Genomic DNA, 14,974 nt, shown 5'->3' on the forward strand with positions numbered 1-14,974 from the left:
TATTTTCTGTAGACATGAGGTCTCCCTGTGTTGCCCAGGCGGGTCTCAAACTCCTGGACTCAAGTGATCCTCCTACCTTGGCCTCCAAAAGTACTGAGATTACAGGCATGAGCCACCATGCCTGGCCAATAGTAATTTTTTAAAGGTTAATGTTGAGGAGTATTGTTGATAGTGTGCTAGTTATATAAAGATGAGAGCACTAATGTCAGTAAATTTGTCTCCTGAAGCTTTTAGTTTTTAAAATTCCAGTCAATTACTCTTTTTACCTTGATACAGAAATTTTATTTTTTCAGATTTATTTACAATTTTTTTTTTTTTTTTTTGAGACGGAGTCTGGCTCTGTCACCCAGGCTGGAGTGCAGTGGCGCGATCTCGGCTCACTGCAAGCTCCGCCTCCCGGGTTCACGCCATTCTCCTGCCTCAGCCTCCCGAGTAGCTGGGACTACAGGCGCCCGCCACCTCGCCCGGCTAGTTTTTTGTATTTTTTAGTAGAGACGGGGTTTCACCGTGTTAGCCAGGATGGTCTCGATCTCCTGACCTCGTGATCCACCCGTCTCGGCCTCCCAAAGTGCTGGGATTACAGGCTTGAGCCACCGCGCCCGGCTACAATTTTTTTTCTTTTTTTCTTTTTTTCTTTTTTTTTCTTTTTGTGACAGAGTCTCACTTTGTCGCCCAGGCTGGAGTGCAGTGGCACCATCTCGGCTCACTGCAACCTCCGCCCCCTGGGTTCAAGCAATTCTGCCTCAGCTTCCCAAGCAGCTGGGACTATAGGCGCATGTCACAACGCCCAGTTAATATTCTTGTAGTTTTAGGAGACATCGGGTTTCACCATATTGGCCAGGCCCGTCTCGAGCTCCTGACCTCGTGATCCACCAACCTCAGCCTCCCAAAGTGCTGGGACTACAGTTATAAGCCATTGCGCATGACCTATTTACAGTTATTTTAAAAACTCACATGTAATAATCAAGTTACTTCTGAAACAGCCATAGATGACTTATATAGCACCTGAAGAAGACTTAACTGTTGCTTTATGATCCTCTACACCAGAGTGTATTCTAATTACCCTGATTAAGGAGATGAAAAGTAAAGGCATGATTTTTCAGTGCTTTTGGCACATTAACTAGTAGGATTGATAATTACTTTTTAATATATTTTTCCTTTTTTTTTTTTAATTTAGGATTCTAGCCAAAGAGCTGATTTACTTTTTTTAAAAAAGCCTGGCATCTTAACTCACAAGCAAGTGAATTCCATATTCTCTAAACATCCCTGGCAGGCTTTCCCAGCCCTGCTGTTCAAAGCATGGCACATGAAGAAAACTACATCTGTGGGTCGGGCGCAGTGGTTCGCGCCTGTAATCCCAGCACTTTGGGAGGTCAAGGCGGGCGGATCACCTGAGGTCAGGAGTTCGAGACCAGACTGACCAACATGGAGAAACCACATCTCTACTGAAAAAAAAATACAAAATTAGCCAGGCATGGTGGCGCATGCCTGTAATCCCAGCTACTCGGGAAGCTGAGGCAGGAGAATTGCTTGAACCCAAGAGGCGGAGGTTGCAGTGAGCTGAGATTGCGCCATTGTACTCCAGCCTGAGCAACGATCAAAACTCCATCTCAAAAAAAGAAAGAGAAAGAAAGAAAGCTACATCTGTGGATATTGTACAAAAGATTTCTTTTTATTATTTTTTAATTTGTAACATAACTTTTATTGACTTGTGTTTGTACTTTTATCAAACATACTTCATTTATGTATTTATTTTAAGATGAAATCTCAGTCTGTCACCCAGGCTGGAGTACAGTGGCGCGATCTCAGCTCACTGTAACCTCTGCCTTCCAGGTTCAAGCAATTCTCCTGCCTCAGCCTCCCGTGTAGCTGGGATTACAAGCGTGTGCCACCACACCCAGCTAATTTTTATATTAGTAGTAGAGACAGGGTTTCACCATGTTGGCCAGGCTGGTCTCGAACTCCTGAGCTCAACTGATCCACCTGCCTCAGCCTCCCAAAGTGTTGGTATTAAAGGCATGAGCCACCGCACCCAGCCTCAAACATACTTTACGCAATTTTTCACCTCAGCACTATTGACATTTTAGGCTATGTAATTCTTTGCTATGGGGCTCTCTCTGCCTTGTAGGATGTTTAGTAATATCCCTGGCCTCTACATATTAGATGTCAGGAAGATCCCTCAGTTATTAACAAATGTATTCAGATTGCCAAATAACCCCTGCGGAGCAAATTCATCCATTGTTGTGAACTGTGATCCAGAGAGCCAAATAGTGATACAAGGTTTATTGTTCAGAATAGCTCGTCCCCTCCAATCCAGACACCTGCCTCCCATTTTCCACTCCCCATAGGCAACCACTTTCAGCAGTCTTAAATGTTTCATTTTTATTCTATTTAAAGCCTTTGCTCATTTTTAAATTGGGTTTTGTCCACATTATTGAGTGGTAAGGGTTCTTTATATATTCCACAGCCAGTTGTGGTGGTATAGGCCTATGGTCTCAGCTACTCAGAAGGCTGAGGCAGGAGGATCACTTGAGCCCAGAAGTTCAACACTAGTCTAGACAACATAGCAAGACCCTATCTCTAAATGAATTTTTGAAATATATATGTATTCTAGATAATTGACCTTTATCACGTATATTATTTGCAAATATTTCCTCTCGATCTATTAGTTGTCTTTGCATTTTCTTGGTAGTCTCCTTTTTAATCTTGAGAAAGCATAATTTATTTTTCCTCTGGTTGGTGTGCTTTAGGTTTTATGTAAGAAACCATTGCCTAATCCATGCAGATATATCCCTCTTTTTTTTTTTTTTCTTTTGAGACAGTCTCTCTCTGTCGTCCAGGCTGGAGTGCACTGGTGTGATGTCACAGCTCATGGCTAACTGCAGTCTCTACTCCTAGGCTCAAGTAATCCTCCCCCTTCAGCCTCCCAAGTAGCTGGGACTATAGCACCAGCTATAGTCAGCCTCACAGGTAGCTGGGAATATAGCACCAGGACTATAGCACATACTACCACAAAGCACAGCTAATTTCTGTATTTTTTGGAGAGACAAGGTCTCGCCATGTTGCGCAGGCCAGTCTTGAACTCCCAGGCTCAAGCATTCACTCACCTTGGCCTCCCAAAGTGCTGGGATTACAGGTGTGAGCCACTGTGCCTGGCCTAGAAAGACTTTTTTAAGAAATAGTGACCAAAAATATCCCACATTTGATGGGAGTTGTGAATCTACACATTCAAGATGCTCAACAAATTCAAAGCAGGATAAACTCAGAGATCCACACTGAGACACATTATAATCAAATTGTAGAAAGTTAAAGACAGAAAAGCAGCAAGAGATAAGTAATTTATCCTGTACAAGGGATCTTCAGTAAGATTAACAGTTGCTTATCAGAAATCACAGAGCACAGAAGGCAGTAGGATACTTCTTCCCCTCTCTCCCACCGATAGATGATATATTAAAAATACTGACAGGGAAAAATCAACCAAGAATCCTATATCTGGCAAAAAATAACCTCTAAAAATGAAGGAAACATTAAGACATTCCCAAAAAAGTCAAGGGAGTTTATCACTAGTAAACTTGTGTTATAAAGAATGCTAAAGTCTCCCCATATTACTTTCAGGAAAGAAAAAAAAATAGAATGCAAAAGTGGAGCTGGGGTCAGGAACGGTGGCTCACGCCTGTAATCCCAGCACTTTGGGAGGCCAAGGCAGGCGGACCACCTGAGGTCAGGAGTTCGAGATCAGCCTGGCCAACATGGTGAAACCCCATTTCTAATAAAAATACAAAAAAAATTAGCTGGGCATGGTGGCATGCACATGTAGTCCCAGCTGACTGAGGCGAAGACAGAATTGCTTGAGCCTGGGAGGCGGAGATGGCACCACTGCACTCCAGCCTGGGCGACAGAGCAAGACTACATCTCAAGAAAAAAAAGGTGGGGGGGGATTGGGGGAGTCCAGCATAGCGGCTCACGTCTGTAATTTCAGCACCTTGGGAGGCTGAAGTGGAATCACGTGAGGCCAGGAGTCCACAACCAGCCTGGGTGACATAAGGAGACCCCATCTCTACAAAATAAAAATAACCAGGCAGGGTGGCTCAGGCCTGTGGTCCTAGCTACTCAGGAGGCTGAGACAGAAGGATTGCTTGCAGCCAGCAGCTGACTAGCCCAGACAACCAGTAAGACCCCATCTCTACAAAACATAAATTTAAAACATTAGCTGGGCATGGTGGTGTGCATCTGTAGTAGTAGAGGCTCGCTTGAGACCAGAAGTTGGAGATTACAGTGAGCTATGATGACACCACTGCACTCCAGCCTGTTTGACAGAGCAAGAACTTGTCACTAAAAAAAATAATAAATGAATAAAAATATAAGAATGCTTGGCTGGGCACAGTGGCTCATACCTGTAATCCCAGCACTTTGGGCAAATCACCTGAGGTCAAGAGTTTGAGACCAGCCTGGCCAATATGGTGAAACCCCATCTCTACTAAAAATACAAAAATTAGCCATGTATGATCGCACGGGCTTGTAATCCCAACTACTTAGAAGGCTCAGGCAGGAGAATCGCTTGAACCCAGGAGGCAGAGGTTACAGTGAGCGGAGATGGTACCACTGCACTCCAGCCTGGACAACAGAGCAAGACTCAGGCTCAAAAAAAAAAAAAAAAAAAAAGAAGCTAAAGCGAGTCCTTCAGGCTAAAATGAAAGGACGCAAGATGTAACTCAGAACCATATGAAGAAATAAAGATCACTGGTGAAGGCAACTATATAGCTAAATATAAAAACTAGTATGGTTGTATTTTGGGTATATTATTCCTTTCTCCTTTATGATTTAAAAACCATGCATAAAATAATATGCATCTATGTTAATAGGCACTAATTGTTTAAAGACATAATTTGTAACAATACAGGTAGGGGACAGAGAAAGGAGCAGAGTTAATGTATGCTGTTGAAGCTAAGTTGGTATCAGTCTGAACTGGACTTCGAACTCAGCATGTTAAATGAAATCTTCATAGTACCCACTAAAAAAAACTTAAAATATACAGAAAAGGATTTAAGAAAGGTTCAAACTATTACAGGATAAATCATTAACCAAGCACAAAAGAAGGTATTGAGGAGCAAAACACTTTATGTAGAAACTGAACAGCGTGATGACATAAGTAAGCTCGTTGGTGTGTGGGTTTTTCTGTTTTTCTTTTTTGGGGTTTGTTTGCGACGGAATCTTGCTCTGTCACTCAGGCTGGAGCGCAGTGTTTCATTCTCAGCTCACTGCAGCCTTTGCTTCCCAGGTTCAAGTGATTCTCAGCCTCCTGAGTAGCTGGGATTGCAGGCGCCCGCCACCACAGCCAGGCAGTTTTTTGCATTTTTAGTGGAGACGGGATTTCACAACATTGGCCAGGCTAGTCTCGGGTTCCTGACCTCAAGTGGTCCACCCGCCTCGGCCTCCCAAAGTGCTGGGTACACTCACCGCATAAGCCACTGCGCCCAGCCTATTTTGGGTTTTTTTGAGACAGGGTCTGGCTCTGATGCCCAGGCTGGAGAGCCGTGGCACAATCAGCTCACTACAACCTTGACCTCCGCAGGCTCAGCTGATCCACCCACCTCAGCCTCCTGAGTAGCTGGAACCACAAGTGTGCACCACCAAACCCAGGTGATTTTTCTATTTTTTGTAGAGACAGGAGTCTTGCTATGTTGCCCAGGCTGGTCTCAAACTCCTGGCCTCAAGCAGTCTGCCCAGCTCAGCATCCCAAAGTGATAGGATTACAGGCGTGAGTCCAACCATAAGCAAGTTTTTGTTTTTTGTTTTTGAGCTGGTCTCACTCTGTCCCCAGGCTGAAGAGCAGTGGTGTGATCATGGCTCACTGCAGCCTCATCTCCAGGCAGGAGCCACCGTGCCCGGTCAAGTAACTTTTTGTTTCAGTAATCACTTTAAATGTAAATAATCTCACCAATAGAAAGATCGGCAGAACTGATTTTTTTTAATGATGTAATACATGATCCAAATATGCAACTTACAAAATACTCACTGTAGACCCAAAGACACAAATTGGTTGAAAGTGAAAAGATGGAAAGAGATAATCCACGCAAATAGTGACCAAAAGAGAGCTGGGGTGGCTATACTAACACCAGACAAAATAGATTTTAAGCCAAAAAATGTTACAGAAAAACATTTTATGTTGGTAAGAGAGTCAAATCATGAGAAAATTAACAATTATAAACACATGAACCAAAAAAAAGGGGGGCTCCAAAATGCACAAAGCAAACTAATAAAATTGAAGGAAGAAATAGTTTTACAATAATGGAGACTTCAATACAGGCTGGAGTGCGGTGGCTCTATCACAGCTCACTGCAGCCTCTGCCTCCCAGACTCAAGTGATTCTCCAACCTCAGCTTCCCCAGTAGCTGGAACTATAGGCACACACCACCACACGCGGCCAATTTGTGTATTTTTTGTGGAGATGGGGTTTCGTCATGTTGCCCAGGCTGGTCTCAAATGCCCAAGTTCAAGCAATTCTCCCACCTCAGAATCCCAAAGTGCTGGGATTACAGGCCTGACTTACTGCGCCCAGCCAATACCCCACCTTCAATAAATATAACATCTAGACAAAATCAGTAAGGAACTAGAGGAATTGAACAACACACCAAACCAACTAGACCTAACAGACATATAGAAAGCTCTCCATCTAACAAGAGCAGAATATATATTCTCAAGTGCATATGGAACATTCCCCATGATATATCATATGTTAGGCCACAAAACAATTCTCAATATATTTTAAAAGGTCAAAATTATACAAAGGGCCAGGTGTGGTGGCTCACAGCTGTAATCCCAGCACTTTGTGAGGCATAACGGCAGATCACTTGAGCCCATGAGTTCAAGACCAGCCCTGGCAACATGGTGAAACCCTGTCTCTACCAAAAAAAAATTTAAGAATTAGCCGGCTATAGTGGTGGTGAATGCCTGTAGCCCCAGCTACTCAGGAGGCTGAGGCAGGAGGATGGCATGAGCCTGGAAGGCAGAGGCTGTAGTGACCTGAGATCATACCACTACACCCCAGCCTGCAGGACAGAGCGGGACCTGTCTCAGAAAAACAAAACAGGACAGGCTTGGTGGCTCACGCCTGTAATCCCAGCACTTTGGGAGGCCAAGGCAGGTGGATGACCTGCGGTCAGGAGTTCAAGATCACCCTGGCCAACATGGTGAAACCCCATCTCTACTAAAAAATACAAAAAATTGGCTGGGCGTGGTGGCAAGTGCCTGTAATCCCAGCTACTTGGGAAGCTGAGTCAGGAGGATCGCTTGAATCCGGGAGGCAGACGTTGCAGTGAGCCGAGATCACGCCACTGTACTCCACCTTGAGCAACAGAGCAAGACTCTTGTCTAAAAAACAAAACAAACAAACAAAAAAAAAATTATACAAAGTGTCTTTTCCTACAAAAGTGTAATGAAGCTAGAAGTCAATAACAGGAAAACCTGGAGAATTTGCAAATAAGTGAAAGTTAAACAACATTCTTAAACGACCAGTGGCTCGAAGAAATGACTAGAGAAATTGAAATACTTTCAGATGAATTAAAATAAAATGCAAGATACCAAAATTTATGAGATGGTGTGACAGGGGTACTCAGTGAAATTTATAGCTTTAAATACTTACATTAAAAAAGAACGATCTCATGCTCACTTCGTCAGCACATATACTAAAATTGGAAAAATACAGAGATTAGCCTGGCCCCTGTGCAAGGATGACATGCAAATTTGTGAAGTATTTTATATTTGTTTTATTAAAAAAAAAAAAAAGGCCAGGCACGGTAGCTCATGCCTGTAACCCCAGCACTTTGGGAGGCTGAGGTGGGCAGATCACGAGGTCAGGAGATCAAGACCATCCTGGTCAACATGGTGAAATCCCGTCTCTACTAAAATACAAAAAATTAGCTGGGCGTGGTGGCACACACCTGTAATCCCAGGTGGGCTGAGATCGCGCCACTGCACTCAAGCCTGGTGACAGACTGTCTCAAAAAAAAAAGAAAAGAAAAGAAAAGAAAAAAAGAACAATCTCAAATTAACAACCTAACTTTACACCTAAGGGGTGTTTAATCCTTTGGTTTCCCTGGCCACATTGGAACACATTAAAAGAAGAACTGTCTTGGGCCACATACAAAATACATTAACCCTAACAATAAATGATGAACTAAAAAAAAAAAAAAAATTCCCAAGAAAATCTCATAATGTTTTCAGTTATTTGCAAAGTTTATGAATTTGTGTTGGGCTGCATTCAAAGCTGTCCTGAGCTTCGTGCAGGACAAGCTTGACCTAAGGTGTAAAAGAAGAGCCAACTAAACCTACAGCCAGCTTCTAAAGGAAGGAAACACTAGAGATTAGAGCAGAATGAAATAGAGAATAGAGGAAAAAGAATTGTCAAAACAAAAAGTTGGTTCATGGAAACAAAAAGCAACAAATTTGATGAGCCTTTAGTATGACTCAGAAAAAAAAAGAGAATAGCAAATAACTAAACTCAGAAAGAAAATGGAGACATTATTACCGACCTTACAGAAATTTTAAAGATTTTTAAGACAATACTATGAAAAATTGTATTCCAACATATTAGACATCTAGATAAAATGTACAGAGTCCTAGAAATACACAAATTACCAAATATGACTTAAGAAGAAATAGAAAATCTCAATAGACCTGTAACAAGTACATAGATTAATCAGTAATCAAAAACCTCCCAACACATACAGACAGAAAGTAGAACAATGAATACCAGGGGCTGGGGGCGAAGAATGGGCAGTTACTGTTTAGTGGGTACAGAGTTTCAGTATGGAATAATGAAAATGTTCTAGAGATGGATAGTGGTGATGGTTGTACAACAATATGAATATACTTAATGGTACTGAAATGTACACTTAAAAATGGTTAAAATTATAAATTTTATGTTATGTATATTTTACCACAATAAAAATGAACAACAAAAAAACAAAAAGTCCAGGCCCTGGGGCTTCACTGATGAATTCTAACAAACACTTAAAGGAGAATTAACACTAATCCTTCACAAACCGTTCCAAAAAAATAGAAGATGAGAGAATACTTCTAATACTTTCTATGAGGCCAGTATTACCCTGATACCAAAACCAAAGACGCCTGCAAACAAAGTAAACTATAAACCTGGGGTCCAGGCATGGTGGCTCACACCTATAATCCCAGCACTTTGGGAGGCCGAAGGTGGGATGATCACGAGGTCAGGAGTTCGAGACCAGCCTGGCCAACATGGTGAAACACCGTCTCTACTAAAAATACAAAAATTAGCCAGGTGTCATGGCGGGCGCCTATAATCCCAGCTACTAGGGAGACTGAGGCAGAGAATCACTTGAACCTGGGAGGCGGAGGTTGCAGTGAACCAAGATCATGCCATTGCGCTACAGCCTAAGCGACAAGAGCTAAACTCCGTCTCAAAAAAAAAAAGAAAAAGAAAACTACACACCAATATCCTTTAGGAATATAGACACAAAAATGCTGAATTAAATACTAGCAAACCAAAGCCAGCAGCTCACTAAAAGTGCTACACACCATGACCAGGTGGGACTAATCCTAGGAATGCAAGAGGAGTTCAACCTAAGAGATCAATCGATGTAATGCACCACATTAGTGAAACAAAGGGGGAAAACATATTATCATCTCAATAGATGCAGAGAAAGTAGTTGACAAAATTGAACACCCTTTCATAATAAAAACATTCAGCTAGGAATAGAAGGAATATCTCAAAAAGAACAAAGAGCATTTATGAAAAAAATCCATAGCTAACATATTCATTGGTGAAAAATGGAAAGCGTTCCCCTTAAGCACAGGAACAAAACAAAGATTCTCACTTTCACCACTACTACTCAACATTGTACTGGAAGTCTCAGCCAAGAAAATTGGACAAGAAAAAGATATAAAAGCATCTAAATTGGAAAGGAAGAAGTGAAACTCTATTGTCAGATGACATGATTCTATATTCAGAAAATTCCATAGAATACACACACACACATATACACAAACATGAACCTACTAGCCAGGCATGGTGGCTCACACCTGCAATCCCAACATTTTGGGATGTTAACGCAGGCAGGTTGCTTGAGCCCAGGAGTTCAAGACCAGCCTGGGCAACATGGCAAAGCCCCATCTCTCAAAAAGTACAAAAACTAGCAAGGTGTGGTGGCTCACGCCTGTAGTCCCAGCTACTCAGAAGGCTGAGGTAGGAAGATCACTTGAGCCAGGAGGTGGAGGTTATGGTGAGCCAAAGATTGCACCACTGTACTCCAGCCTGGTTGACAGAGCCAGACTCTATCTCAAAAACAAACAACAAATAAATAAACCTACTAGAGCTAATTTTAATTCAGCAAAATTGCAGGGTACAAAATCAACACACAAAAATCAGTTATGGAAATATACATGTTAAGATGGCCAACTAGATGCAGCCAGGTGCAACAGCTGCCACTGAGGGACTGATTTGACTGGTGCAGTCCTAACGGATCTTCAGAGGGAAGGCACTGAGAGTGGATGGAGGGAAGACACAGAAGCTAGGCTAAAGGGGGAGGAAGCTGGGAGGCCTGCATGGGGCTACTGCACCCAGGAACTCATTCCTAGCTCCCAATGATCTGGGGTAAAGGGTGAGTTGAACTGGCAAGGAGCAACGCTTCTTACGACCAGCCTCTGGAATCCTGGCAGGAGATCCTTTGACCACCATGGACACTGGAGTCGTAAGGGAGATACGCTTAGAGAAGTGGCCAGGGCAGTAGCCAGGTGATGAACCCAGAGGGTTTGCAGCGGGAGCAGCTGTCGTGGAGCACAGCCAGGGACGGCCACCCCTCTAGACTCAACTTGCTCCCACAGGAGACTTTCGCCCTAGGGGAACCGTTGGGCCTGAACTTCGCAGGGCAGTCTTACTCATCAGGCAGGGCTGGTACTACCTGAGCACTCCTTAGTTCGCTGGCCTCTCTCAGGGCCCACCCTGGCCATGCCTGATTGCAGGGAAGCCTTGAGCGCCCTAGGGGCCTACATCATAGCTCCAGTGCTGGTGGACCATGCCTGAAATGCGAAGGGCTCCCCCGGGGCAGCCCCCAGGGCCACACACCAGCCCTCACACTCCTACCACATTGCATCTTCCCCCAGGCCCACGGAAACACCCCACATGGCTTTGCCAGCACATGTGTGCACGGGCAGGTTTTGCTTATCTTGTCCTGCCAGCCTGCGTGTATGTGTACACCCTGCCCTGAAACTGAGACACAGAGCCAACCAGCCCCAACCAGCCCCTGCCAGTGCCCCACCCATTTGCCAGCACTACCCCAAGTGAAACTAGGCATAGAGAACAGCAGACTCTCCCCAATGCTGATGCTCCCCAGCACCCTGCTCCCATGTCAACACCACTACCACTGCAACCACACGTAGTCACCAGCAGGGGCCCCCACCATGCAAGCTGTGTTCCCTTTGCCACTGTGGTAAATGCTGGCACAGAGGCAGGCACACCAGCACCCACTAGCACCCTACTGCAGCCGTGCTGCTGCTGCCACTGCTGCTGGCACATGCAAACGAGGATGGATTCCACTGTCTCTGCACTACTAAATGCCTTGGCTGACATCACCCATTAGTGTGTAGTGACCAGCAGTCTAATGAGAGCATCTTGGCTCACCCAGTGCAGTGGATTCTTAACCTCAAGAAGACAGAACAAAGTTGGGGCTCAACACAAGTCCTCCAGAGTTTAAGCATGCAGTCCAGGAGCTGGGAACTAAGTGTTGGCTCTCTAAAATCTTCCAGAAATGAAGCCAGTTGACTGAATCCACCTTACATAACAGTGAAACCCTCAAGGTCATCAAATAGGATAAAAGGAAAAAAAATCCATCCAAAGGTCAGCAACTTCAAAGAATGAAGGAACATAACCCTGCAAAGACAAAAAAGAACCAGTGCAAGAACTCTCACAACCCAAAAAAACCAGAGTGCCTTCTTTCCTCCAAACAGCTGTACCACTTCTCCAGCAAAGGGTCTGAACCAGGCTGAGATGACTGAAATTACAGAAATAGAATTCAGAATATGGATAGGAATGAAGATGATCAAGATGCAAGAGTATGTTGAAAGCCAATCTAAGGAAGCTAAGAATCATGATAAAACAATGCAGGAGCCAACAGACAAAATAGTCAGTACAGAAAAGAATGTTGTAACCAACTTGATAGAGCTAAAAAAACACACTACAAGAATTTCATTAATAGCAGAATAGACCAAGTGGGAAAGTATCTCAGGGGTTGAAGACTGGCTTTCTGAAAGAAGACAGGCAGACAAGAATGAAGAAAATAAAATACAAAGGAAGGAACAAAACCTCTGAGAAATATGGGATTATGTAAAGAGACCAGATCTATGACTCATTGGTGTCCCTGAAAGAGATGAAGAGAGTATAAGCAATGTGGGAAATATATTCCAGGATATCATTTAAGAGAACTTCCCTGACCTAGCTAGAGAGACTGACATTCAAATTCAGGAAATGCAGAGAACGCTAGTAAGATATTTCACAAGAAGATCATCCCCAAAACACATACTCATTAGATTCTCCAAACTCAAAATGAAAAAAAAAAAAATGCTAAAGACAGCTAGAGAGAAAGGTCAGGTCACCTACAAAAGGAACCCCATCAGGCTAACAGTGGACCTCTCAGTACAATGCCTACAAGCCAGGAGAGATTGGTGGTCTATCTTCAACATTCTTAATAAAAAGAAATTCCAACCAAGAATTTCATATCCAGCCAAATTAAGCTCCATAAGTGAATGAGGAATAAGATCCTTTTCAGACAAGCAAATGCTGAGAGAATTTGTTATAACAAGACCTGCCTTACAAAAGCTCCTGAAGGAAGCACCAAATGTGAAAGGGAAAGACCATACCAGCCACTGCAAAAACATACTGAAGTATGCAGACCCATGATACTATAAAGCAACCACACAAAGAAGACCACATAATAACCAGCTAACATCATGACAAGATCAAATCCACACATATCAATACTAACCTTGAATGTAAATGGGCTAAATGCCCCAATTAAAAGGTACACCATGGCAATCTGGATAAAGATTTAAGACTCATTGGTATGGTGTCTTCAAGAGACTCATCTCACATGCAATGACACCCATAGGATCAAAATAAAGAGATGGAGAAAAATGTACTAAGCAAATGGAAAACAGAAAAAAATCAGGGGTTGCAATCTAAATTTCAGACAAAACAAACTTTACAAACCAACAAAGATCAAAAAACACAAAGAACAGCATTACATAATGGTAAAGTGTTCAATTGAACAAGAAAACTTAACGATTCTAAATATTAATATTTATGCATCCAAAACGGGAGCACCCAGATTCATAAAACAAGTTCTTACAGACCCTCAAAGAGACTTCGACTCCCACAAAATAGTAGTGGGAGATTTTAACATCTCACTGACAGTATTAGATAGATCACTGGGGCAGAAAATTAACAATGATATTCAGGACTTGAACTCAGCACTGGATCAAATGAACTTGACAGACATCTACAGAACTCTCTTCGCTAAAATAACAGAATATACATTTTCATCACCACATAGCACGTACTCCAAAATCAGTCACAAAATAATACAGGAAATACTCCTCAGAAAATGCAAAAGAAGTGAAATCATAATGACCAATCTCTCACCCCATAGTGCAATCAAATTAGAAATCGAGACCAAGAAATTCACTCAAAATCATATAATTACATGGAAATCGAATAACCTGCTCCTAAATGACTTTTGGATAAATAATGAACTTAAGGTCAAAATTAAGAAGTTCTTTGAAACTCATGAGAAAAAAGATACAACATACCAGAATCTCTGGGACACAATCAAGGTGGTGTTAAGATGGAAATTGACAGCACTAAATACCCACATCAAAAAGTTAGAAATATCTCAATGTAACAACCTAACATCACAACTAAAATAACAAAGGAACCAAGAGAAAACCAGCCCCAAAGCCAGCAGAAGACAATAAATAACCAAAATCAGAGCTGAACTGAAGGAAATTAAAACACAAAAGTATTCAAAAGATCAATGAATCCAGGAGTTGGCTTTTTGAAAAAAATCAATAAAATAGAAAGACTGCTAGCTAGACCAAGAAGAGAGAAAATCCATATAAACACAATCAGAAACAATGGAGGAGAAATATTTCTCCAAAGAAATACAAATAACCATCGGAGAATATTATGATTACCTCTATGCACACACAAGAAAATCTAAAAGAAATGGATAAATTCCTGAACACATACACCCTCCCAAAACTGAGCCAGGAAAAAACTGAATCCCTGAACAGACCAATAGTGAATGAGCTCTGAAACTGAATCAGTAACAAATAGGCTACCAAAAAAAAAAAGCCCAAGACCAGACAGATTTACAGCTGAATTCTACCAGAAGTACAAAGAAAAGCTAGTACCATTCCTGCTGAAACTATTCCAAAAAATTGAGGAGGAGGGACTCCTTCTCCTTCAAAACTCACTCTGTGAGGCCAGCATCATCCTGATACCAAAACCTGGCAGAGATACAACAAAAAAAGGAAACTTCTGGCAAATATCCTCGATGAACATCAATGCAAAAATTCTCAACAAAACTCAGCAAACTGAATCCAGCAGCACATCAAAAAGTTTGTCCATCACAGTTAAGTAGGCTTTATCCTTGGGATGCAAGGTTGGTTCAACATACACAAATCAATGAATGTGATCTGTCACATAACGAGAACTAAAGACAAAAACCACATGATTATCTCAATAGATGCAGAAAAGGCTTCTGATAAAAATCAACATCCAACCATGCGCAGTGGCTCAAGCCTGTAATCCCAGCACTTTGGGAGGCCGAGGCGGGTGGATCACAAGGTCAGGAGATCAAGACCATCCTGGCTAACATGGTAAAACCCCATCTCTACTAAAAATACAAAAAACTAGCCAGGCATGGTGGTAGGCGCCTGTAGT

General features: G+C 42.5%; 1 non-coding gene across 1 annotated transcript; it reads left to right on the top strand.

Annotated features, from left to right (window-relative positions):
• The first annotated feature begins 7,661 nt into the window (after nucleotides 1–7,661).
• Nucleotides 7,662–7,765, top strand: LOC126963544 (U6 spliceosomal RNA). The gene has a single exon (XR_007729160.1). It is a non-coding gene; the product is annotated as a U6 spliceosomal RNA (small nuclear RNA).
• The last annotated feature ends 7,209 nt before the right edge of the window (nucleotides 7,766–14,974 follow it).

This window comes from Macaca thibetana, chromosome 9 (genome assembly GCF_024542745.1).
Source record: "Macaca thibetana thibetana isolate TM-01 chromosome 9, ASM2454274v1, whole genome shotgun sequence".
In the NCBI taxonomy this organism is placed as follows: domain Eukaryota; kingdom Metazoa; phylum Chordata; class Mammalia; order Primates; family Cercopithecidae; genus Macaca; species Macaca thibetana.